Here is a 26,695-nt window from a genome sequence, read left to right as displayed (position 1 = left end):
TGAGGAAACATACATTTTTATTTTTTTAAATACTTTTATTGATTTCAGAGAGGAAGGGAGAGGTAGGGAGAGATAGAAACATCAATGCTGAGAGAGAATCATTGATTAGCTACCTCCTGCATGCCCCCCACTGGGGATTCAGCTCACCACCTGGGTATGTGCCCTTGACTGGAATCAAACCTGGGACTCTTCAGTCTGCAGGCCGACGCTCTATCCACTGAGCCAAACCGGCCAGGGCAAGAAACACACATTTTTAGATCAAACATCATCTTTGCCTGGACCCTGTGAACGGGACCTTATTTGGAAAAGGGGTCTTTGTGGATGTTACAAGGACCCCTGGGGATGAGATCGTTCTGGGTTTGGGGGCGCCCTAAATGCAGCGCGTCCTTATAAGAAGAGAGAAAGGGAGAGCACACACAGGGGACCGGGCCCTGTGAGGACAGAGGCAGAGGTGGGAGTGATGCTGATACACGCCAAGGAGCCCCTGGAGCCACCAGGAGCTGGAGGAGGCAGGAAGGATGGCCCCCTCGAGCTTCCTTCGGAGAGGGTGGTGCTGCTGGCACTGATTTCACACCTTGCAGCGCTGGCCTCCAGAACTCAGGTCTGCTTTAAGTCACGCGGGTGGAGGTAACTTGTTAAGGTCGCCCTAGGAAATGGATATAGGTCTCTTAGGGCTCAGTTCCTCACCTTCCTGGAAGTGCTGCTCAAGCCTTCTGCTGTCAGACACTTTGCAGGAACTGTGTGGGCGACGGGGAGGCACAGAGGTTTTTAAACGGGAGGTACAAGATAGAAGCAACTTTTAGAAAGTTCAGGATGATGCTGATATCCAGTATAAATCTGAGGGATGGAAGGCAGTGGGTACCAGAGTTTGAAGTTGAGTATGTGAGGTTCTGAATCCAGCACCTTCACTTACTGTTTCAGTTTTATTTATTTTTTTCATGTGTAAAATGAGGGCAATACTATTGTGTATGAGTTACAGATGATATATGTAAAAAATTCAAAAGAGATACATTATAAGTAATTATGTAAAAATTAGGACGTGGCATTGGAGATGGAAAAGAAGGTGCAAATGACTCCGAGTCAGAATCATAGAAATTTAGGTTGGGAGAGACCCAGGTCATCTAGAGCCCTCTCCTCACTGCAATGGGGCGGGGGGAAGCTTGCAGTGCGGGGAGGAAGAAGGCAATTGTAATGAGGTTTCTCCCAGGAGCCGAGGTGCCTGGTGGACTCTTGCTCAAGCCTGAGACTCTGGGAGGAGGAACTATTTTGGGAAGGAGATTAAGTTGCATTCCCAATGTGGTGAGTTTGAAGAGAAGATGAGCCAGGCAGAGGGCCAGCAGATAAGCTGGGAGGTAATAACTGAACATCCAGACTAGAAGCATACAGAATATGATGAACTCTCTTAAAAAAAGAGATCAGAATGAAAAAAAGGGCAGTCTGCTTTGGGATATTACTGCGAGAGGTTGGGAGGACAACACGCCTTACAAAAGTCAGAAACGGGTGGGTCAGAAAGGGCACTAAATGGGAGGATGACCAAGTTTCAGGAAATACAGAAATGCTGCGTGCTTCAAAAACCTTCGTGGGACAAAGACTGAGAAAGAGACATTGGGTTTTAGATAGAAAATGTCTTTGGTGACTTTACAAAGAATCAGAGAAGGAAAAGGAGTTCAAGAACAATGAGTCCATGAAAGTTTACAAAGCAGACAAGTTAAAAACTGGGGCCACGTTGCTACACCTATTTTGAATGAACTAATTTAAAATTTGGGCCAAACCAATGCCTATACATCCGCTTTCCTTACCAGTAGGAAAGGCTTTCACCAAAGGGTGGGCTGAGGTGGCTTCTCTCCCGAGGTCAGACAGAGAAGCGGGTGGCCCCACTCCCTGACCTTAGACCCAACCCCACTCAGAACAATGCGCCTGCCTCCTTCCAGCTCGTGGCTTGAGTGCTCCCTCCTGCCAGGGAGGTGCCAGGAGCCAGGTCAACACTGTCTCCCTCTGAAGGGTGGTGGTAGGGAGGGTAAGAAGCACCTGTGCAGGCTCCACAGTTGAAGAAGCAGATGGTCAAGCGCTCGGCTGTGACTTCCAGGTTCTACTGGCTCCGGCTACCCTCCTGTGGGACTTCCTTTTAGGAAGCAGGCCGTGATTCCAGTGGTCCTGTGATGTCACCCGGGGAGGTTATTATGGCCTTAATAAGGAGAAGCCGGGAACCTAAGAAAGAATCTCATTAACATGCATGCAGGCGACTCCTCCAGGAAACCAGAGCCATTTCAATAGCAGGATGTGCTTCTGGGAAGCCATGTGGGAAGGAGGCTGGAGAGCGGACATCTGGCTGCTATGCCTGTGCAAGGGGCTTGCGCCTTTCCCCTTCCCCTTGGGGTGAATGTTCCAAGTTTGTTTACCGGGAAGCCACGACCTGCGGCCCGGTGGCCGCCGGCTCCACTACGAGGGACAGCAGTAGTGACAGCTCCTCACAGGGCCCTGGCCCTGGCTGTGCTGGAGCCACTGGACCTTGGAGGCCGGAGGCCGGGTTCCTCTCCCCCTCTTCAGAAGTGCTTCCGACGAGAAAGATGGAGTAAAGAAGTGTCTGGTTGGGAAAGTAAACAGATACAAGACAAATAAACAAAAATGCCACAGGCAATTACAGAGAGGAAGTGATCTTCTGGAGAAGTCCCTCTTCTGATGGACAGCAGGCCTGCTTTGCTCAGCGGGCCCTGGGAATACTTCCGGGAGGGGGGCGGTGGCCAAACAACTTAGAGCGTGGCGAGGAAGAGAACCCGACAGACAGACAGACAGACAGACAGACAGACAGACAGACAGACGGACAGACGGACAGACGGACAGACGGACAGACAGACGGGGGAGCGGGAAGACCACCCGCCGGCCGCCGGCAGCTGGAGGCTGTGGCCTTTCTCTGCTCTCCTGCCCCTCACCCGCACCCCTGCCCCCACTCCCCGCGCAGGTCGCTCTAGGAACGGGGACCCTTCCCGCCCCAGGCTCGGCCCCGCGCTGACCGCCGGGGGCCGGAGGCCGCGCGCCCTGCGCGCCCCGAGCGCAGGCCCGTCCTGGCGCCCGGGAGCCGCCTGCGCGCCCCCAGGTGGGTCTGGGCCGCCCCCGGCGCGCGGCCGCCGGCCCGGGGCGGGGTCTCGGCGGCGGGAGGAGCGGCGGGAGGAGGAGGAGCTCGGAGGGGCGGGCGCCGCGCGGGGGAGGGGTCGCCGCCGCCGCCACCGCCGCCGCCGCCGCCGCCGGGATCGTCAGGCCGGAGCCGCGGGCCGAGCGGGCGGCGGGAGGCTCGGCGGCGGAGGCTCGCGGCGCCCGGGCCGGCGGGGTCCGGCCGGGCCGGCAGCGTCCGCCGAACGGCGGGAAGAGGGAGCGGCGCAGACAAAGAGCGGCGTCTGGGCGGGCGCGGCCGCCACCCCGGTACCCGCGCCGCTGCCCTCCGGCCTCGGCGGGCGGCGAGCGGCGAGGTAAGCGCGGCCGGCGGGCTGCGGGCGGGGGCCGCAAACTTGGGCCGCTCGGCGGAGTTGGAGCGCGGCCGGCTGGCGGGGCGGGGCGCGCCGGGGAGGGCCTGGGGGACCGACCCCCCCGCGCCCCTCCGTGCCCTCGGCACCGCCGCGGCCTGGCCCCGCTGCCGGCACCTCCCGACTCCTCACCTTCCCCCCGCGGCCCGCTGCCCACCCTCCGGGGGCGGGGGCGCCGCCAAGGGCGAGGATGGGGGCAGGGGCCTGGGCGGCGGGTTCCCGGGACCGGAGACCCCCGGGCGCGCGGGCAGCGCCGGGCCTGCGGGCTGGCGGCGGCCCGGAGCCGGGGGCCTGCCCGGGATCGTGCAGTGGCCGGGGTCGCGGGGCGCGTGCCCTCGGGGTCCCAGCGCAGGGACGGGGAGGCCGAGCGCGGCCCGCAGAACTTGCCGTGCGGTTGGGACTGCTGATGGCCCTCACAAAGCTGCTGCCCAGCGCGAAATGGGGGCTCGCCTGGGCTCTGCGTCCTGCCCCGGATCCCCGGATTTGCAGGCTCAGCCACCTAAAACAAAGTTTCTCATGAAGCCCTGCCCTCGCGGCTTATTCTGGGCGATTTAACCTCCAAGCGGTTCTGGGAGAAATTGGTGTGTGACTTTTAAGGCATTTACTGTAACTCCCGGGTGAGAGCAGTTCGAGTGACATTGTGGAGGGGTTTAATTTGCAAAACGCTTGAATCTGTAACCAAAAAGCGATCGCATTGGAAAGTCTGCGCGGGATACTGGGGGTCACCGGTCATCAGGTGTCTGACTTCATTGTAACACCTTCAGGGACAAAGCGGGACCGTGTGTGGCGTGGGCGCCTGTCTCTTTAAGACACTTGAGTTGGCAGTTTCCCCTTTATTTGGCTTGTTTATTTTGCTAACAGGTTGGGGTGAGCAGGCCGAGTGCCAGGGCTGAGGAGCCTAACCCCCGTGCAGGCCCACTCCTGCCGCTGACCCGAAAGGAAACTGAGCCGAGGGCGGCCCGTGGGCGTGGCGTGTCCAGGTCGCCCAGGTAGGGGAGGCCCTTCCTGGTCCAGGGCCGGCCCTGGCTCCGCCCCCTGCTTCTCCGAAGGGATTTTGGTACAAAGGAGAGTAACTTGGGGTGTCTTTCCTAGCAGGGCATTGTTAGTCACAGTGCTTTTCAAACCTTAAAATGACTGAAAATAAAATTAACCCGGGTTGCTGTAACTTATCACAACAGACCTTTACTCCTGAGCACTCCCTTAATTCACGTACCTGTTCCTGGTGAACTGGTAAATTAGTAACAGATCCAAGCACCTGTGGCTGTGTACGAAGAGAATGGCAGTCAGTGGACATGTGGGTGGAGATGGACTTACTGTGGAGACTGGGCGTAAGACGGATTTCCCAGGAACAGGTGCTAGTGAAGCAGTGACTGCAAGGGGGAATCCTGCCTCACAGTTTCTCTCCTTGAGGTGGCTTAGGTGTAGTTTCGATGGAGGAAAGTGGTGGGATGAGAGTGGTCTTCTGGCTGCAGCTTGAGGCCGAAAATGGAGAACTTTAAGCAGTGGCGAGCTTCTGGAGGCGCCCCCTGGCCCCCAGCTCTCAGCTGCCACACCCTCGCTCTGCAGGACTCATCATGGAGCAGAGGAGAAATTGGTGACTGCCGCCTCACACCTGCTGCTCGCTGTGGAGGAGTGGGCGGGGCTGGTTCAAGGTGCATTCCAGGCAGCTGTACTCAGCTTTCGGGCTTTGAGTTCTGCTTTATTACATGCTACATACTTAAATTTTCTTCATCTTGTTCCCTTGGCCCCCACCACATTCCCAATCTCTGTCATGCGCATTGGGGGATTACCAAGGTTTTCCAACAAACACATCTGATGTACACCGTATTTAAGAAATGTGCTAACATCCACATTAAATACACCAGAAACCTGGCATGTGCACAAACTGGATAACCTTTTAAAATATCCTAAAGACTCCCTGTCGGCCCGGAATGGCCTGCACCCTTTCCTTGCTCACTTGCCCTGGCGAGGTGAGGCTGTTCCGGGACACACTGCTCTGAGCCGCCCAGACTAACTAGCAGTGTGCGCTGGGCGACAGGGCTGTGGACACCATCTCTGCCTTAAGAAAGGGGGGTGACTGGTTAAAAAGCTGAAGATTGCCTGCTGGGAGGGCAGTGGACAATGTTTGGGAAAACCAGTAAGCTAACTTTTTTTTTGCAATGAACTGGAAACTCCCCAGAACTTTCCCGAGAGGCTTAGGAAATTAGTTTTCCCATCGGGAGGGATTGCAAATGGGGTTTCCAGATTGTTTCTCTTTCCTTACATGAGTGATGGAAACCCTTCAAGGGGTTTTCAAAGGGCCGAAGCTAAAAATGATGTCATGTAGCATGTCGTTGAGTGCTCAAGTTCAGGCAACTTAAAAGGAGGTCAAGACAGGCTTTGAACGGGTTATCAAAAGTATGCAGCTAAAGTAAAAATAGTTTATTTCTTTAGGCCACTTTAGTAACACAATTTAAAAAAATTGGATTGGCTCGGCCCTTGTGGCTCAGTGGTTGATCATTGACCCATGCATGAAGAGGTCCTGGGTTTGATTCCCGGGCAGGGCACATGCCCTGGTTTCGGGCTTAACCCCCAGAGTGGGTGTGCAGGAGGCAGCTCATCAGTTGTTTCTCATTGATGTTTCTATCTCTCTCTTCCTCTCTTTCTAAAAATCAATAAAAATATATTTTTCAAAATAGACTTTTTTCTTTTCCTGCATTTCACTTTGAACAGATCCTGAAGTATGTATATTTATGAAAGTATAATCAACATTGGCAAGTTATACCCTCCCCCCAACACACAAACACTCCTCTGGTACAGTCTGCCCTAAGGTGTCTTTGGGGTTGAGCCTTATATGCATGGATTTCCAACAAATGCTGATTGAACGGATGAAGAGTAAATTCTGAGCCTGTTGAGTTCATAGGGCTTTGGTGCCCACCGAGAAGGAGTAACACGTGATTTCCAAAACCTTTGTCTCTACTCAGAACCTCTTTGACGTGGTGGAAGTCTTTGTCCCCGGGATATCCAGACAGTGGGAGAATTTGATCTGGTGGCCTCTCTATTTGGTAAATCCTCTGTCCAATGAGTCACTTATAGTCCTTAAGCTAAGCTTAAAACAACATCAACAGGCGAATGAACAAAAGGAAAACGGAAAGCAAACCCAACTGTATAACCAGCTGGCGGGTTTGCTAAATACTTTTCAGTAGGTGGTCTGTCTGTCCGTGCCAGCCTGGACTGAGACTCTGGGCGAAGTGTTGCCACCCTGGCCTGGCAAGTTAGTTTTTAGTGCCACCTTACTTCATTCTACCATTTGTATTGTTAATGTTTTTAAGAAAAGAAGCTTCAAGTGCACTCAGAATTTAAGTATTGCAATTTACTCTTTTGAGATTGTTTTGGAAAATGGGATGGTTTTGTTGGTCAGTGGTTAGTGAAGATCTAAAATGCCATAGATAAAGATTAAAGGTACTAATGCTTGTATAGTAATTTGTAGTTTGCAAATTGCTTTTTCACATTGCACCATCATATTTAATATTTGAAATAATGTGGTAACGTGGGCTCCGGCTCAAAACCGCCAGCTGGTTGTATAGGGACACGAACTCGGGCAGGCCAAGGACCGCGGATCTTGAACCTGGGTGTCAGGCCTTTCCTCTGCGCCCTGCGAAGCAGGCAGCAGATACGGCGCACGACCGTGGTGTGGACAGAGTGGTTCTGAGGCTGCTGACCTGCTGGCGGGCACTGATGGAGCCGAGCGGCCTGGGCCTCGCGCAGTGCCTTCGCCTGTTGGAGGGGTGAGCAGATGCTGCTGCAGCTGATTCTGCATGGAGTTGACGGGGAAGATGAGCTGTTTCAGGGGAGCCGACAGGAGCAGTGTCCGAACTTTTGTCCCTGCTTCCTCCTGGTCAGTGTGCATGTTGGCGGGCCGGGGCGCCCTCACGCAACACCACAGATGGGAGGAAATGGACACAGTTCTGGAGGCTACAGAGTCCAAGATCAGGGTGCTGGCGGATTCGGTTCCTGGGGAGTCTGTGCCTGGCTTGTACACGGCGCCTTCCTGCTGTGTCCTCACAGGCACCTTGTTCCGTAGTGTAGTGCCTCTTCCTCTTCCTATAGGGACACCAGTCCTATAGGATTGGAGCCCCGCCCCGATGACCTCCTTTCACCGTAATTTCTCCTTTGAAGGCCAGTCTCCAAATACAGTTACATTGGGGGTTAGGGCCTCAACATACGAATAATGGGACAATTCAGTTCATAACAGTGTATGACTTGCTCACTTGCCCTAGCGAGGTGAGGCTGTCCCGGGACACACCTGCTTATTTTAGGAAGTCCTATTGCTTCCTTTACCCAAGTCTGACTGCGTATCTCAGGGCACCTGCTAGGGAAGGTGACGGAGCAGTGGGGGTGAGGATGGAATGGCAGCTCCCTGCTCGTCGGAGAGGGTGCCCTGGCCCTGGCTTCCGCACGCTGGTCGGGCTTTAAGTGGAATGATGGAGAGAGAACGGCGCTGACTTCATTCCATTTGTGGATGTTATCCTCCGTGTGTGGGTTCATCCACGGGCACTTTTTTTGGATCACGGTCATGATAAGACATCAGATCTATGGGAAGTGTTGGCGTTTGTATGGAAGTAAAAGTGCGTCCTGGTCCTGAATGAAGAGAGCAGAGTGGGGCTGGCTGGCCTGCTGGGGCTGTGCCTGCAGTCAGCCCAGGGAGCGGGTGGCCCACCGGGTGGCCCTGCGGTGGGCGTGCGGGACGTGCCGGGGAAAGAGCACCCTGAGGAGTGCTTGACGGTCAGAGAGGATGGCCTAGGCCTGGAATGCGGTGTGACGGCCGCGCTCGGCCCCACTCTGCGTGTTCACCCATGACTCAGTCGTCAGTCACACGGATTATCCAGCTTGTTACTGATCATGTCCGCCTGAAGGTCTGATGTCACATCTTCTGACTTGCCTGTCTTCTCAGTGAATGTCCCATTGTCGACTCAGCTCAGTCATCCTTGAATTCTCCCTCGCCTCCCGCGTCTACATGGCGCTGATTTTACCTCTGCGAGGCCTCTTACGTGTCAGCCCTGCTGTCCATGGGATTTCTCCTCTCACTTTGATTACCTTCCTCACCCACCGCTCTTGCGGATCCATTCTGCTCGCCGCACCCGAAGACTCCAGGCTGGCCGTCGTCCACATGGGTGGCTCTCCATGCTCGTGGATCAGTGCCCAAGCCCTCAGCCTCTGAACGTGCACCGAGCCCCCGCCGTCACCGTGGCCACACACCAAACGGCAGTTTGCTAACTGCGATAACAAAATGCCAAAGTTTATGGGCAGTTTACTTTGGAAGATCTGTACATTGGGGCTGACTCAGTGTGTGCCTGACACATCGCAGCCCGGCCCCTCTGCGCTGTGACCTCCTGCCCCCCTCTCCGGGAGGGGCGCGGGCGCAGAGCACGCTGCGTGCGCTGGTTCAGCGGCGGGTCCCTGCCAGTGCCTTCGCTCTGCTTGTCTTCACGAGCAGTGTGAGCCACAGGTGTGACGCAGATGCAATTCTGCATGTTCTGGGACCCACATTAAAAATGTAAAAAGAAACAAGCAAAATCCATCTTCACAATTCATTTTATTTTACCCAATAGCTCTAAAACCTTTTTTTCCACATGTAATCATGTAGGATATTATTAGGGGGATAGTTCACAATGTTTACGTGTGTGGGGTTTTGAAGCGGTGTGTGTTCCGCATGTACAGCACACCAGCTTTCCTCTGCTCACACTCGAGGGTAGGGAGCCTGGCGAGCTGGTGCTGCTACCCTGGTGATTGCAGGTCTGTGCATTTTATATGATTTAAGCTTCATTTACTCCAAAGTTGAGATAGCTCAAAAGACATAGTGGAAACAACTTAGTGGGAAAGGTGTAATTATGTAGTTGTGAAGAATGATGTAATATTTCATGCACTCAACAATTTTAGAGTACTAAAATCAGATTTGGTTATATGTAATGAAAATACTTTGTACATTTTAGAAAGATTTTAAAATGTGTTTTGAATTCTAGAGGTCAAATTACCAATGTAAAATAACTCTTTTGGGTGTTGGTATTCAATATATTTCTGATATATGTTAAGTACTTAATTTATAAGTACGGAAGCTACAATCATATTTTCTTTAGTGATCATTAACTTTTCCCCTAACACTCACTCATACCACACATTGTCAATACTGCTCTAAGCCCTGTACACAGAGTAGTCACTCACTGAGTCCTCTCCAATATTGAGCGTGGCTGCTTTCTGGGCTTATCTTTGCAGATCAGGATCTGGAAGAGACAGAGCAGGTTACCTTGCCTGAGTCACATAGCCAGAAGGTGACGTAGCAGATCTGCAACTCAGACCGTCTGACTTCTGCGTCCCCTCTTACCACTAAGCTAGCCCCCGTCTCCTCCTTGGGCTGAAATCACCTACACAGAGCCATAACCTCTCATTATGGCCCAGGACTTGAGAGGTGTGGATGGGAAGTCCATCAGGAGGAGAACCCCGCCGGCAGCCACGTGGTGGCGGAAGCCTGACCTCGGGAGGACGTGAGGAATGTGGAGCGGCCGGGCCCGGCGGGCTGCTTGGAGGGTCACAGAGGAGCAGCATGGACACCCGCAGCCGCGTGCTGCTCTCTCCCAGCCCCTCCTTCCTGTCTCCCTCGGCAGCGGTCCTCACAGGGGCGAGCTTGCCAGCTCTGCCATGGGTGTTGGCACCCCCGAGGCCTCTCTGCCCCCAGGGTGTGGTGCAGAGGTCCGGAGGGGGGCCTGGGCTTTTGTTTCTGTGACAGCTGTCAGGTGATCTGTGGGGGGTGGGCACCGCCCATTGAGAGCTGCCGCTGAGTGAGTTGCATGATGACGGGGGGGGGGGGGGGGGGGGGGGGGGAGGGGGACGGGGGACGGGGGGGGGGCGGGGAGAGGCTTTCTGATTTGAGGTAACAGCATTTCATTGCAGAAGGGCCTGCCAGCCTGCGGTGCAGGTGCGGCCACTTCGTCTGTGTGACTTGCCCCTTCGTGAAGAGCCTGCGATGGCTCCCCACCTCTGGGAGGCCATTTGTGGCTGCAGCTGTTTTTTTCTTTGTGATGAACTGTTAGTGAGTGAAGGTGGTGCATGCGGAAAACCTGGGGGCCAGCACACTGGCCCCTTTCCTCTGTGCTCCGCCGACGTCCCGGAATGACCTGGAAAACATGGCTCTCAGGTCACGAGAGAGGCGGGCAGGTCACCTGGACTCTGGGAGACTGCTTTACCCGGCTCCCAGGGGACCGGCGACCGCGGCTGCCTTTCCAGGCGAGTGCTGTCGTGCCAGAGCGTCCCCACCTCTGCTGGGGGAATCATGACGCTGTTGACGTGAATAAGGCTTTGCTGCCAGCCCTGCTGGACCTGCCGCACGCGGCCACAGGACAAGCAGCTGCAAATGTAAGCCTGTCGCCTGGGTAAGCCGCCCAAGAGCTGCCCGTCAGAAAACACGGTGCCGGGAACCGGGACCCGGCAGACCCTCCCAGCAGAGCCCCGGCCCTCACTGTGCCGGCCCATCTCCCGGGGAAGGCGCCTAGTGCTTCCATGGCCACAGGGATCTTCCAAGCTCAGAGGGAAGGGCCGGACGCTCTGGCACGACGGCACTCGCCTGGAAAGGCAGCCGAGGTCGCCGGTCCCCTGGGAGCCGGGTAAAGCAGTCTCCCAGAGTCCAGGTGACCTGCCCGCCTCTCTGTGACCTGAGAGCCATGTTTTCCAGGTCATTCCGGGACGTCGGCGGAGCACACTAGCGGGAAGTGTTAGAAGCCCGCGAGGTCACGGTGAAATGCCTAAAACGGCGCCGGTGGCCGCACTGCCGCTGTGCACACGGCTGCTGGGTGAGGTCCGGCGAACGGCGGCCGCCACTAACACACATTTGAGTTCCGTCACTGTGGGCTGCGGTGGCTGAGGCGCTCCGGCCCTCAGCGCCTTCATCGGCAGGCAGTCCCCGGGGAAGCGGTACCCCACCCCAAGGCTGCGCCCCGGGCGCCGCTGGGATAAACAGTCTCTCTCTGCTCTGTGGGGTGCAGCCGGAAAGGCTGAGCTGCTCGGTATTTGTAGAGCAGAGCACCGGCTCAGGCGGTTATTGTAGACAGCTTCAGGAAACGTGTACAGGTGAATACTGAATTTTCATCCAACTTTTTTTAAGGAACGTATCTAGGAGCAGAATCTGGCGAGACAGATATAAAAACAGTTGTCTTTTGGGGTCTCCCCTCTGGGTTTCACATTAGCATGTGGCTCACTTAATGTGCTCCCCGCCCCGACCATTATCTTAAAGTCCTCCGTTCTCCTTCTGTCCTCGCTACCCGTGCGCACGTGGCTTTCCCGCACGCATTTCAGCCCTTGCCTTCTCGGACCTCCCTAGCTTGCTATTAGCTCTCCTTTCGTGACGGAGCCGTCTGTCTTACTTAATTCCCTCCTCTACTTCCTTAGCGGTCTGCTTTCAGGGTTCGGTAGGTGTGACCCAGGGGCGACCATAAAGAAACTGCCCTTGTTCTCGACGGGCGGGGGAGGGGAAAGGACGCTCCGCTGTGGGCATTGTCATTTTGGCGTGTGCCTGGACGGGACCATCATAGCAGATGCGGGCCGTGCCGTGCGACTGCGGCACGCCGCACGTCACCCTCACCCCCGACATCACCCTCACCCCCGACGTCACCCTCACCCCCGACGTCACCCTCACCCCCGACGTCACCCTCACCCCCGACATCACCCTCATGCCGACATCACCCTCACCCCCGACATCACCCCCACCCCCGACATCACCCTCACCGCCGACATCACCCTCACCCCCGACGTCACCCTCACCCCCGACGTCACCCTCACCCCCGATGTCACCCTCACGCCGACATCACCCTCACCCCCGACATCACCCTCACCCCCGACATCACCCTCACCCCCGACATCACCCCCACCCCCGACATCACCCTCACCGCCGACATCACCCTCACCCCCGACATCACCCTCACCCCCTGGGTCCACCTTCCTAAGGGACAAGCAGATTCTCTTCCTTAGTGTCTCGGCGGTGAGGGTGATGTTGGGGTGGGGGTGATGTCGGGGGTGAGGGTGATGTCGGGGGTGAGGGTGATGTCGGCGTGAGGGTGATGTCGGGGGTGAGGGTGATGTCGGCGGTGAGGGTGATGTCGGCATGAGGGTGATGTCGGGGGTGAGGGTGATGTCGGGGGTGAGGGTGATGTCGGCGGTGAGGGTGATGTCGGCGGTGAGGGTGATGTCGGGGGTGAGGGTGATGTCGGCGGTGAGGGTGATGTCGGGGGTGGGGGTGATGTCGGGGGTGAGGGTGATGTCGGGGGTGAGGGTGATGTCGGCGGTGAGGGTGATGTCGGGGGTGGGGGTGATGTCGGGGGTGAGGGTGATGTCGGGGGTGAGGGTGATGTCGGCGTGAGGGTGACGTCGGGGGTGAGGGTGACGTCGGGGGTGAGGGTGACGTCGGGGGTGAGGGTGATGTCGGCGGTGGGGGTGATGTCGGGGGTGGGGGTGATGTCGGGGGTGAGGGTGACGTCGGGGGTGAGGGTGACGTCGGGGGTGAGGGTGACGTTGGGGGTGAGGGTGACGTCGGCGGTGAGGGTGACGTCGGGGGTGAGGGTGACGTCGGGGGTGAGGGTGATGTGGGCGTGAGGGTGATGTGGGCGTGAGGGTGACGTCGGGGTGAGGGTGACGTCGGGGGTGAGGGTGACGTCGGGGGTGAGGGTGACGTCGGGGGTGGGGGGTGACGTCGGGGGTGGGGGTGACGTCGGGGGTGAGGGTGACGTCGGGGGTGAGGGTGACGTCGGGGGTGAGGGTGACGTCGGCGGTGAGGGTGACGTCGGGGGTGAGGGTGACGTCGGGGGTGAGGGTGATGTCGGGGTGAGGGTGATGTCGGCGGTGGGAGTGATGTCCGGGAGAAGATGTTTTCAGCATGCTGCTCATAGGACATGCGCATTCCCGTCTATTTTTGGATCTTACTAGCTGTGAGGCTTGGATTAAGGAGTAAAATTAGTTCTCCTTTACGAATACGGGAATACCTTTTTAAATGTTATCATTTTAAAAAACTTCATTGGGACTTGACCCTCCACTTCTGTATATAGATTAGTGGGTCTCACCGGGGGCAGTTTGCCCTTATGGACACTGGGCAGCGCCTGGCGACGGCCTGGTTGCTGTGGCTGGGATGCTCCGGCACCGGGGCAGGCCGCCCCACAGCGCCCAGGACTTGCTGCCCACAGAGAGCGTCGCCGGGCCCGATGCACTCGGTGCTGCTCTGCTTCGAGCCAGCGTTTAAGTTAGCGGTGCTGCGTTCTCCCACACATGGCCCTTTTGGAGACGGTTTTTGTCCCCATTTTTATAAACATGGAAAATAAAATCCATTTAGAGAGCTAGACTCTATTTACTTAGCGTCTCTGCAGTTGAATGTGTAGGGGAGACACTAACATGACCACGGTTGATCTGGAATACGGTGAGTGATAAGGCATGCCACACATTATTTATTCTCTACTTCCTATTTGGATGATATAAGTATGTAACGTTGATTTGTAGGGGACATTTTGATATCTGGCAGAACCATCGTAAGAACCCATTTCCCTTTGAATGTTCATGTACAGCACGGGTGGGGGGCATCTGGGTCCAGGGCCGGGTAAGGCCTGCAACATCACGTTAATTAAATGTTTGACCAAATACAGCAGGCTGGTTTTTAAGCTGATGATTTTCTATGGCCCACGAGTGACGTATCCATATCCAAATGGCCCTTGGCAGAAAAAGGTTCCCACCCCTGGTTTACAAAGAAGTAATGGGGTCCTTTATCAGTTGCTTTTAATAAGTAATAGATTTTTAGAGTTTGGTCTAATCAAAGGCATTTGTTTACTTAGCTTAGAAACCTTACAATTGGTGATTGTTTGTAGAAAACATTTATTGTTATGACTAAAGTTCAGGAGTCGAGTCAGCTGATCTTCATGGAACTGGTCACATGTTACCTTTCAGATGTGTTTCCCTCTGGTATAGTTCTGAGAAGTAAGCTCCTCAGAGGAGAGAGAACAAAAATACCACAAATTAGACTTTTGCCAGTAAAAGGGAAAGGAAAAAGGTAATTGGCTGCTAGTCTCACTCCCAGCGTCTAGGTTAGAGGAGCGGCTCATTAGAACGGGGGGGGGGGGGGGGGGGGGGAGGGGGGGGGACTGCGGCCCCACTTCTCTGTCAGCCGGTGCTCACCTGGTGAGGTCCCCAGCCTGGACGGGAGGGTGAGGTCCAGCGGCCTGGACGGGAGGGTGAGGTCCCCAGCCTGGACGGGAGGGTGAAGTCCAGCGGCCTGGACGGGAGGGTGAGGTCCCCAGCCTGGACGGGAGGGTGAGGTCCCCAGCCTGGACGGGAGGGTGAGGTCCCCGGCCTGGACGGGAGGGTGAGGTCCCCGGCCTGGACGGGAGGGTGAGGTCCCCGGCCTGGACGGGAGGGTGAGGTCCCCAGCCTGGACGGGAGGGTGAGGTCCCCGGCCTGGACGTGAGGGTGGGGTCCGGCGGCCTGGACGGGAGGGTGGGGTCCGGCGGCCTGGACGGGAGGGTGAGGTCCCCAGCCTGGACGGGAGGGTGAAGTCCAGCGGCCTGGACGGGAGGGTGAGGTCCCCAGCCTGGACGGGAGGGTGAGGTCCCCAGCCTGGACGGGAGGGTGAGGTCCCCGGCCTGGACGGGAGGGTGAGGTCCCCGGCCTGGACGGGAGGGTGAGGTCCCCGGCCTGGACGGGAGGGTGAGGTCCCCAGCCTGGACGGGAGGGTGAGGTCCCCGGCCTGGACGTGAGGGTGGGGTCCGGCGGCCTGGACGGGAGGGTGGGGTCCGGCGGCCTGCATGTGAGGGGCTGCCGCTCAGCATGCCTGCTCCAGCCAGTTGCTGCTCAGTGCCCTTCCTGTTACTCGGTGCTTCCCATCTCTCTTCCACCAGGACAAACTCAAATCGACACTTTGTACGTTTGGAACTAATCTTGGGGGAGATAGTGCCAAAAGCACAGTCACTTTGGTTTTTCTCAAGCCTGCCATCTGCAGTGGACTGAGGGAGACCTTGGAAAAGAGAAGTCCCTCTCTGGACAGACTCACATTCTGAAGCGGTGGCTGTGAAGAGCGCATAAGTCTTTCTGTCATCAGTGCTGCGTGCTCCCCGCTGCCTCCGTGGCGGAGGCGCATGCGGTCCCTCAGCCATTGCGGAGTGAACAGTGTGGGTCACAGGGACCGGGCAGGACTGGCCCGCGGAGGGGGGAGGTGCGTGGCGGGGAGAGGCCTCAGGCCACGCTCTGCCGCACGTCAGGCCTGGCATGTGTGTGAGACGCCCAGCCCTGGAGCTGCAGACCCTGTATTTCTTATTAAAATCTCCTTCCTCAAAAGGAAGTGTTTGCCTTTACTGCAGAGGCTTCTTGACTTTTTAATAAGAGGAGCTGGGTTAAAACAGGCTCGTTCTAACGGCATCAATAGCTGCTCTGAATCTGAGCTTCCAACATCTTGCATGAGGGAGGAGTGGACAGGTAGGCTCTCCTTTTCACCTGCTGCTCATTTGGCTCAAGTTGCACAGCTCATTTTTCTCTGCTCTGGACTTCCGTTTTGTCTTCTGTGAAACCAAGGCTTTTATTTTAATGGGGCAAAAATTATTTTTATTAATAAAATCCTATATAATAAAAGGCTAATATACAAATCGACCGAATGGCGGCATAACTGGTCGCTATGATGCACACTGACCACCAGGGGGCAGACGATCAAGGCAGGAGCTGCCCCCTGGTGGTCAGTGGGCTCCCACAGGGAGCTTCTCGCGCCTCTGGGGCAGCCCTAAGGATGTCTGACTGCCGGCTTCAGTTGGACATCCCCCGAGGACTCCCGGACTGCGAGGGCGCAGGTTGGGCTGAGGGACCCCACACATTTTGTGCACCGGGCCTCTAGTAAAAATATACAATCCAAAAGTAAGACATTATAGTCATGAACATTAAAAAGGCTGTCGTTCTAATGTTTAAAAGACCTGTGGTTGCTCTGCCAGTGTTTAAACCTGAGCTGTGCCACTCTTCATTAACTTTGGGGTGCCAGCCACTGAGAGCCACTGTGCCGGGTGCTGTGGAAATACCACCAAAGACCTGCTCGGGAGCTTGTAAACCAGTGTGGAGACAGAACTTACAGGTTCACAGTCACTCTGATCTCAGCGAAGCCGTGTACAAAATGGCTTTCGTACCCTCTGGGTGGGGCCCTGCAGGAGACAGGGAAACGCCCCCGGGCCAGGGAAATTTATTCCAGGAATTCTAAAGCAGGGCACCATGTTCTCCAGGAGCTTTAGGAGCCGTTCCGTGACCAGGCAGCCCTGGGGAGAGTGGTGTGCCCGCCGAGCAGAATGGCCCATTTGCCAGGTGCCAGTCTCTTTCGCCACCTGGACCCGTGCCCTGTGCTCTTCCTGGGCGAGGGCCATGCTGTCCGTTTGCTTAGGATGAGCACTTGATTTTGGAGTCAACTGATCCATAATTTTAAGATAATGTAAACTCTACTTTAGTTATTTATTTGCTTAAAAAAATTAGTAATACCTCTTGTTGGTGCTCTTAATGGAACTATGGCTTAAGTAGATACCAATACTTCTTTATTCCCCTTTTTCATTGATAATGGCATACATGTGTTGTGCCTTTACATTTTAATCTAAAAATGGTTTATTTTGTTAAATGACTACTTTGCCTGGATTAGTAACAAATACTGTAAATTAATCCTGTCCAGACATTTTACAGTTCTACTTTTTATCCTACTGATCATCTAGTTTGAAGTATTTCCTTTAGTTTCCATTGGAACTTAAACTATTTCTTAACTTTATTATAAACTAGAGGCCCAGCGCACGAAATCCGTGCGTGGGTATGGTCCCTAGGCCTGGCCTGCGATCAGGGCCATCTTCCCCAGCTGTCCACAGCTGGTCCCACCCCCACCGCCACCCACCCCGGTTCCCTGTTCGTCATCTGGTGATCAGTGCTTGGCGGCCCCCGGAAGGGACTGAGAGGTCGGTTGTTCCCGCCCGCTTGCCGGCCCCGCCCCGCCCCTGCAGCGGGGTGGCCATCAGCTGATCGGAGCCTACCAGCCCGGGAAAGGAACCAAGAGGTGGTCAGTGAGCCTCATAGTGACTGGTCCAGTGGTTGTTCTGGTCATTCTGCCGTTAGGGTCAATTTGCATATTACCTTTTTATTATATAGAACTAGAGGCCCGGTGCACGAAATTCGTGCACGGAGGGGGGTTGTCCCTCAGCCCAGCCTGTACCCTCTCCAATATGGGATCCCTCTCACAATCCAGGACTGCTGGCTCTCAACTGCTTGCCTGCCTGCCTTCCTGATTGCCCCTAACCGCTTCTGCCTGCCAGCCTGATCACCCCCTAACCACTCTGCTGCCAGCCTGTTTGCCCCCAACTTCCCTCCTCTGCCGGCCTGGTCACCCCTAACTGCCCTCTCCTGCAGGGTTGATCACCTCCAACTGCCCTCCCTTGAAGGCCTGGTCCTTCTCAACTGCTCTCCCTTGCAGGCTGGGTGCCTCCCAACTGCCCTCTCCTGCTGGCCATCTTGTGTCCACATGGGGGCAGGATCTTTGACCACATGGGGGCAGCTATATTGTGTGTTGCAGTGATGATCAATCTGTATATTACTCTTTTATTAGATAGGATAGAGGCCTGGTACAGGGGTGGGGGCCAGCTGGTTTGCCCTGAAAGGTGTCCCGGATCAGGTGGGGGTTCCCTTGGGGCGTGGGGCAGCCTGAGCGAGGGGCCTGTGGTGGTTTGCAGGCCGGCCACGCCCCCTGGCAACCCAAGCAGAGGCCCTGGTATCTGGAATTTATTTTCCTTCTACAATTGAAACTTTGTAGCCTGGAGCGGAGCCAAGCCTGAGGCTCCGGCAGCCATTTGTGTTGGGGTTATAATTGAAACTTTGTTGCCTTAAGCGGGTGGGCCCGGCCAGGGTGTGCGGAAAGCTTTGCTTCCCCTGTTGCCGGCGGCAACCCTGGCCTGCTCTCTCAAGCTCCATTCTGCCGCCATTTGTTTGAATTTGTTTACCTTCTATAATTGAAACTTTGTAGCTTGAGTGGAGGCTTAGGCCTGGCAAGGGCAGGCGGAAAGCTTGGCTTCCTCTGTTACCTAGGAAACCTTGCTCTCTGGCTGTAGCCATCTTGGTTTGGGTTAATTTGCATGCTCGCTCTGATTGGATGGTGGGCGTGGCTTGTGGGTGTGTCGGAGGTATGGTCAATTTGCATATTTGTCTATTATTAGGTAGGATGTTCTGTTTTATATGTTTTAAATGCAGTGATTTGAATTGTTTACTTCGCTTCATTGAGTACCCAGATCATGGTGCATTTGGACACCAAATTGGTCCAAAACTATTTTCCAAAGGTGAGCGATTCCCGTGTTCAGCTCAGCTCTGCGTAGTGCATGGGGATGGCCGGCACTGGTCGCATTAGTGACTTGCCCTCCACTTCACACTGCGCGGTTTTCGTCGCCTTTGCCTTTGCTGACGTGGATTAGTGTAACATAGTTTCTGTGATGTACTGTAATTGAATTGTGATACACAGTCATTACTGCTTAGTGTTCAGGTTAACTTAACTTGAGAATAATGAGAATTGAATATGAGTTTTGTGATGCAGTTTTAAAGATTGATTGGAATTTATTGATCCTGGCTCTCAGGGATCTGGTAGGAGAGAATTTAATGTGGGTTAAAGAAGCTTGTGTGGGGTCTCATTCAGGGGAACACGATTTCCTTCCTATTGATAAGCTCACGGATACTTACTGTTTTACATGTGAAGTACACATAATGTGTTTTCTGAAGAACAGCAAAAACTGTTCTGTGTCAACCATGTAATCTTATTCCATTGTGTTAAGCAAATCAATAAGTGTTTATCTCCTTTTGTTGAATAGTTTTTACTTACTTTTCCAAAGTACAGTTCTTAAATGTGGAAAGTCATCCATGTTCTGCTTTGCATATAAGTGTTTATGTATAGTACATACATATTTTAAAGAAGCTTTTAATTTTAGAGTAGTTTTAGACTTACAGCATTAGTGTTGAGAATCCCCATCTCCCCAGCATTCAGTTCCCCCGTCATTGGCATGTACATGGCAGTGGTACATTGGGCACAGCGCAGTATTGTTAACTACGGTCCTTGCTTTATTTGACTTTTCCTAATTTTTGTCTGATGCCGTTTTTCTTCCCGGGACCCGATCCAGGGCCCCACATTACACTAGTCACCCCGCGGCTCCTCCTGGCCGGGACTGGCTCAGGCTTCCCTGTGTGGGTGACCTTTACAGTTTCGAGGAATGCCAGTCAGGTGTCTTGTGGAATGCTCCTGTTGGGACTTGTCTGATGTTTTCCTCATGATTAGACTGGGGTCATGGGTTTGGGAGGACCACGGAGGTTAAGTGTTATTTCCTTGCATCATGTCAGGGGTGCCTGCTGTCAACATGACATCCCTGTTGTGACCTTGACCACCTGGCTGCGACCTTGACACCTGGCCGAAGCCGTGCTTGCGAGTCTCCTCCACCGTGAAGTTGGCTGGTTTTTCCTTTGTCTACACATCAAACTCAAAGGCTAACACAAGCCAAATAAATAAGGTTGAAGTGTATGTGGGCCGCAAAAAAACCAAAAGCTTCAATTTTCAATGAAACGTAGGTTTATTTCTATAGAGACATGCTGAACACAAAGGGCTGAAATAAATGAGTCATCGTTAACATAAAATAATAGAACATTTTAATAAAAATTAATACTTTTTTCTTGAACATTAACTTGCCAGACACTGAATAACGGCACAAATTAATAAGCGTAACGCAAATAAACCTATTTTTCTTGTTCTCCGAAAGGTAAATATATCCTGTTGCGCACACCAAACAAGTCAGTCCAAGACTAACGACATAGCCATTGGCTGCTAGAATATTTGCTGCTGGTATTAGTGGAGAGAAATGGTGCGCCTGCACACAAGGCATGAGAGGGAAATGAATGCAACACGATTATAGTCATCAGTCATTAGCGAACGTGGTAGTTCGTTATTAATAATTATGTATAACAGGACATTGTAAAATTTAAGTTACGAAATTTTTATTAAAACATTTCTTATGTACCGTTATATTGGCTGTGCCTTAAAAATACTCATTGTGGCCACATGCGGCCCGTGGGCTGCGAGTTTGACATGCTTGCTGTAGCCTTTAGAAGGAAGTCTCTAGAGAAGGAGGTTATGTTTTGCTTCCTCGAGGGGGTTGAATATAGTTCACATTAGTTACAGGCAACCCCTTATCAGCAGGGCATGTCTTCCAAGACCCCCAGTAGGTGCCTGAAACCCCAGACAGTACTGAACCCTACATGTACCATGTTTGTTCGTATGTATACACCCTATGATGAAGTTTAACTTATACATGAGACACAATAAGAGATTAACAAGAATCGGTAAGCATACAATAGACCAGTTATAACCATCACTATAATCAAAGTTATGTGACTGTGGTTTCTCTCTCTCAACGTATCTCATTGGACTGTACTCGCCCCTTCACGTAAGGAAGCACTCACGGCTTCTCTGGCACGTCTGATGTGGCACGTCCGAGTTGCCGGCATCACCACTCCGTGCGTTGGGGCCGTTGTTAAGTAACCTGGGGTGACCTGAACACAGGCACTGTGATATGGTGACAGTGGGTCTGAAGCCAACGGCTCTTCCGTGACTAACAGGTGGGGGCATCTGGTGTGGAGACACTGAAGAAATTCATTTCTTATCTGGACGGAGCGGGAGGGTCTGAGGCTTCCTCACACGACTCAGGGCAGCTAGCAATTTAAAACTCAGGAATGGTTTGTTTCTGGAGTTTTCCATTACATGCTTTCGGACCGAAGCTGATGGCGTGGAATTGAAACCGTGCAAGGCGGGACGGTGGGTAAGCGGCCGTGATAAGGGGCAGGTATTTGGGATTCCACGGAGGAGGCTCGCCTGCCCTCCGCATGGAGGGAGGTTTCCAGCTCACGAGGCTTCGCGGCCCTGCCCTTGGAACTGCCCCCGGCGGGGGAAGGAGCTAGGAGCCCGCGAGCAGGGCAGTGTGTCCAGAGTGTGGTCCGGGGTACGAATTAGGAGCGAAGATGCCTGGGGTCTGCTTTGAGCCTTCTCACTGGTCTTCTAGGAAGATGGCTTGGAATTCTTCCTGTGGAACAAGTTGCCCAGTTGGTTCTGATGGGTTTTCAAGGTTGAGAACCACCTTCCTGTGTTCCGCTTGAACCCTTCAGACCATTTCCTCCTGAGTGTGTAGAATCACAGTGTGCCACCGCAGTGCGCCACCCTCCGAGGGGACTAGTGAGGCGACAGCTGAGAGCCCTGCTGTGTAAAGCTCAGCTGGGCCAGCTGCCAGGCCGGTCAGAAATGGTCCTGGCACATGTGCGTGTGAGAGAGCGAGTGGATGTGGGACAGTGTCCTGTGGACTCCGTCCAAGTTTGGGCAAATAGAAACCACCAGCCGATCTATTTCAGGCGTGCCCCATGCCTCCTGCTTTGAATGCCCTGGCCGCTCCCCCGGGGCGGTGGGGGCAGTGGCCTGAGGTGCTGTCTCCAGCTGGAGGAGGTCTGAGCCCGGATGGTGACAGCCTGCAGGGGGTCAGCCCAGGGGAGGGGCCCTTGCTCTGTAGACACAGGGTGAGTCTGGGTCCTGGGCTGCTCTGGAGCGAGATTCAGTGTATTCATTGGCGTGAATGTAACTGGCATTAGTGCATTTTGTTTGTTAAATTTGACCGCAGTGACTTTTTGGACATTGTTGCCTTTAAATCCACGGCTCTGTGTTAAAGTATAAATTGTCGATTCTATTTTGACCTTAAGATTTTTGACAACTTTTTTAAGTCTTGTCTGTTTCCTAATTTTTTGTGTTGACTGGTGAGTCGTGTGGGTTTTGATGGCTTTGTGTACGAGAGCGCTTTGTGTGGAACTGGAAAGCTGGCCCCGACGGACAGAGCTTTTGGCTCAGCCAGTCCGGGCTTTCTTACAGCTGGTCAGTGGGACAGCTTTCCTACGAGACGGGGTTGGACAAGGGTCCCTGGAGCTCTCGTCCAGCTGTTGGCTTGGAGGAGGCCCTGCCCCCGGGAAACAGCGAGCAGCAGGCGAGCGCCGGCCAGGGTGGGGGTGCAGCTCCGAGCGGCCCTCACGCAGCAGGGCCTGCTGTTCACAGCCACGAAGGAGTCCCCGCTCCGGAAGGCCTGCCGCAGCCCCGGGTCTGGATCGGGACTGTGTTCACCTGGCGCCCGGGGCTCAGGCCCGCACGTGGAGTTCTGAGCGATGACCCAAACTCATGGTCAGCCCAGGGCCCTGCTCCAAGTGATGGATTTCAGGGGTCTCCGAACTTGGGGTGGCAAACCTTGTGGTGTTATTTCACTGAAATTTAGTATTTCCTTCCGTGGTGAATGTGGGCAGCACTCCCATGACAGGCACAGTCATCGGGGAAGTGACTGGTAATTTCCCATCACATCACGGTCATTTCGATATGTTCAAATTCGAGCAGCTTATCATCCTTTCTTTGAAATGATGGTCGTTACTAGGCCTTTGGCTACAGCCTCTTGTTTGTGTGCTCACAGTAGAAGGGCATCCTGGCCGCAGAGGCAGGCCTGCTTGGGGACTGGGCTGTCCGGTTGACGAGAAGGTGTGGGGCTGGGCCTGGGGCACAGACAGTCCCCGTGGGCGTCACAGGAAAGCCATTCCGTGTTGCTGCCCAACAGGACTTTCTACCAGTGCAGTGATGACGAAACATCCCCAAGTGGATACCACAGAATTTGTTCTCTAAAAGAAAACGCTAAAAAGAATTCTACCTAAATTGGATAAAAAGCCTAATCATTGTGGAAAAATATATCTTCAGTTTATTAGCTAAAAAAGCTCATATAAACAGTGTTCCGATATTTGTGATTATTTTATAGTATAGTGGTTGGGTTTGGGTGTGCATTTGGTACTCAGGAGATTATAATGACGTCAGTATCAAAACAATGTCAGTGCCTTCTAAAAATCTCTCACGTTAAAGAGTTTGACTTTTTGGTTTTAGGGGGCGTTATGGCCAAATGGCCCCTGGAGTGTTTGACCCCGTACTGAACAGAAATACGTTATAAAATAAAAGTAACGTGGGAAGAGAACGGACACAGGCCTTGCTCGCACGCGCTTCCGGTGCCTGGAAGGGTAAATGCTGGCCTGGGAAGTGCCCGCAGACGAGACGATGGCGGCGTGGAGCAGCATTGCTCGGCACCTGCGTCACAGGAAGGCTCACGGTGTTCGGAGCGCCCTCGCCGCCCCATAGGCGTTGTCTGCTGTGATCTCCCCGCACACCTGCAGGCTGCCCTTCCCCCGGCAGGAGAGGAGCGGTTTAGAGAAGCTGAGGGCTTGATCCACGCGCTGGGCGGGCAGCCTCTCTTTGGAGGGCTGCCGGTCGGTGTGTTATGTTTGCACACGGTGCAGTGACCCGTGGGGTCGGCTGGCTTTGCATGCTCACTGTGCAGGGGAGCGCGAGTGCACAGCCGGACTCCCACGTCCCTAATTATGTCAGCGCTGAACTTCGTAGCGTGCCTCCTGCGCGGCTGTCTGTGCACGCCAAGCACCGCGGCCCCGGAGTCCGCAGCCTGCCTCTGCTTCACGGGGCAGCCGCAGCTGCCCAAGCCAATCCGTCCCTTCCGTTTGGGGCGCTTAGGGAGCAGGATGACCCGCGTCCTCCTTGGTTCTTCCCAGGCTTGCCGCGCTGCCAGGTAGAAGTGCAGCATGCCTGCCGTTTGAGACCCGGCTCTCCAAGACCCTCTTACCTAGCACGGCCTGTTAATGTATTTATTTTTTGGTGGAGTTTATTTTAATGATGAAGACAACATACTGGTCAACTCTTAAAGGCAGTGTTAAAGGGAAGATGCTTCCTGTAACCTCGCCATCCTAAAGAGAAATCGGTGTTTGTAATCTAGTCCTTATGTTGCAGCCATCTGTGTAATTTTGTATCCTCTTTAATGTGGGGACGGTTCACTTTGTCCGTAGTCTTTATATGTCGTCGTGTTGCATGGCGTGTCTCGCCCTGCCAGCTACGGGAGCGTTGCTGACTTGTCGTTTGCATCGTTGCTCCGTGGATGCAGTGCTGTGCCCTCTTTCCTTCCGCGCAGGCCTTTCCTTCGCGTGACTCCTCCCGGAGGGCTGCACAGGGGCCCCTGCCGTCTCGGTGGTTCTGGGTACATGTTGCCATCGTGCCTTCTCCAAGGTGGCACCAATTTCCAGCAGTGCGCAGACACCAGTTTCACCCAAACCGCACTGCTCCTGCTACGCAGAGTCTGAGGCGCCTCCTGAAGGCGTTTTGTGTTGGATTCTGAAGGACCTTGTCTCGCGGTGATTAGAAAACAGCGTCACTGCTATTGTAACTACAGGTTGACTAGAATTTGTACACACCGAGGGCCAGGTCCCGCACAAAGGGCTTGAGCGTCGGGCTCTGCCAGGGCGCACTGACTCGCCCCGCGGGCCCTGTGGGGCTGTGACGGCGTGTGCGAGCCCTCAGCCATAGCCGCGCCGTTCCCTCTGAGGGGAGTCAGTTTTTGTTATAATAGCTGCTTGTTTGGCGCTGTGTTTGGGACAGAGAGAGAGAGAGAACTGGATTTCCTCCTTTCGGTCACTGGCCAAGTGAGCCAGAGGTGATGGGACTACTGCTCTTTAAACTGGTCATCTGATCTCTAAAGGCATTTTCGGAAAGAGTTGCAAATATTTTGGGTAAGTTTGCCACGGCTGTAGCAGGTAGAAGACCTCCCAGAGGTACGTTCAGAGCGGTGTGAGTGTAGGTTTCTGTCCAGCCAGGTGTATTAGCTCTGCGGTTGAGTAACCAGTTAGGAGCCCGGGTGAGCCGTGCCCAAACTCAGGGCCCACCGAAACTGAGATGGTAAACATGAGTCACTGTAAGCTGCTAGGTTTGTGGTGATTGGCTGCCAAGCGGTACGTGACTTAATCCGGTGGGCAAGTTGAACCTGTTCCTTCTGCTCCTGGTTAGATTGCTTGCTGCCACGCAGAACTCCCTGAAATTACAAACCTACCTCGTTATTAGGTTTTTATGACATTTCTTCTGTTTGGCTCAGATGTAGTAGAAACCACTTCATAGAAATCACTTTATAGCAGCAGTCGCCAACCTTTCGGGCCTCATGGACCGCCAGTGGTCCGTGAACCACTGGTTGGCGACTGCTGCTTCATACACTGAGTGGCCAGATTATTATGATCTCTGAACGCATAATAATCTGGCCACTCAGTGTATATCCTATATAATAAAAGGCTAATATGTAAATTGTCCTCTCGACCAGGAGTTCGACCAGCAGGCAGGCTGGCCAACTGCCCATGTCCCCTCCCCCTGGCCAGGCGGGCCGGACCCGACCCATGCACAAATTCATGCACCGGGCCTCTGATATATATACTGAGTGGCCAGATTATTATGCGTTCAGAGATCATAATAATCTGGCCACTCAGTGTAGTATGCCCTTTAAAAATGAAAAATTTTCTGGGTTGAAGAGATTAAGCAAAAAAAAAAAAAAAAGCCCTGGCTGGTGTGGCTCAGTTGGTTGGGCGGCCTCCTGTGCCTCAGGAAGTCACCAGTTCGATTCCAGGTCAAGAGCACCTTCCCAGGCTGCCGGCTGGATACCCTGTGGTGGTGGTGGTGGTGGTGGCGGGGGCGGGGGGGGGGGGTGGAAAGGGGCATGCAGGAGACAGCCCATGCATAGTGAGCTCTCACATGGATGTTTTCCTCTCTCTCCCTTCCTGTCTGTGTTGATTACCAGAGGAAGAGATGGGTGCGGGGAGGAAAAAGGAAAGAAAGAAAGTAAAAGAATGAAGTGGGTAGAGGGGCTAAGTGGGCAGGTGAGCATGGTGAGCAGAGGGGGTAGCAGAGACACAGGGACTGAAGGCCTCTCTCCGAAGGAAGGGGAGCTGGAGCCTGGAGGTGGGAGGAGCCCTCCCTCCCGCTCTTGCTCACTGAGGTGTGCGCCTCCGTGAAGGCTGCCTTGGTGAGTATGCCCCAGGCCCCCTGCAGGGTGGCCCCTGCAGTACTAACCGGGAAGCAGGCCCCTCCGGGGCGCCTGCCAGTTAAATCCCCGTCTCCTTCCCTTGGACTTCCCTCCACCTGGGGGCATGCAGGGTCCCCCACCCCGCCCACCCTCAAACCATTTCCATCTGTACTGAGCAATGCTAGTTAGATTTATGAGTTAATATTGTAAAAAGTTTTCAAATGAGTTTAATAACTCAGC

The 26,695-nt window shown here is 54.3% G+C and overlaps 1 protein-coding gene and 1 long non-coding RNA gene across 2 annotated transcripts in view; one reads left to right on the top strand and one right to left on the bottom strand.

Annotated features, from left to right (window-relative positions):
* Positions 1 to 87: 87 nt before the first annotated feature.
* LOC307112170 lies at positions 88 to 2,996 on the bottom strand. Its single transcript, XR_013814674.1, has 3 exons — positions 2,400 to 2,996; positions 2,029 to 2,208; positions 88 to 646 (listed from the first exon to the last, which is right to left on the bottom strand). It is a non-coding gene; the product is annotated as an uncharacterized lncRNA (long non-coding RNA).
* A 218-nt stretch (positions 2,997 to 3,214) lies between these two features.
* Positions 3,215 to 26,695, top strand: part of NCK2 (NCK adaptor protein 2) — a 152,788-nt gene continuing 129,307 nt past the window's right edge. Inside the window, exon 1 of the mRNA XM_079792638.1 lies at positions 3,215 to 3,464. The gene's annotated coding sequence lies outside the window, so the exon portion shown is untranslated. The remainder of the gene's footprint in view (positions 3,465 to 26,695) is intronic.

The sequence above is a fragment of the Cnephaeus nilssonii genome (genome assembly GCF_951640355.1).
Source record: "Cnephaeus nilssonii genome assembly, chromosome: 15".
NCBI classification, from domain to species: domain Eukaryota; kingdom Metazoa; phylum Chordata; class Mammalia; order Chiroptera; family Vespertilionidae; genus Cnephaeus; species Cnephaeus nilssonii.
Note: the sequence above shows the minus strand (reverse complement) of the source record. Positions and strands in the feature narration are given on the sequence as shown.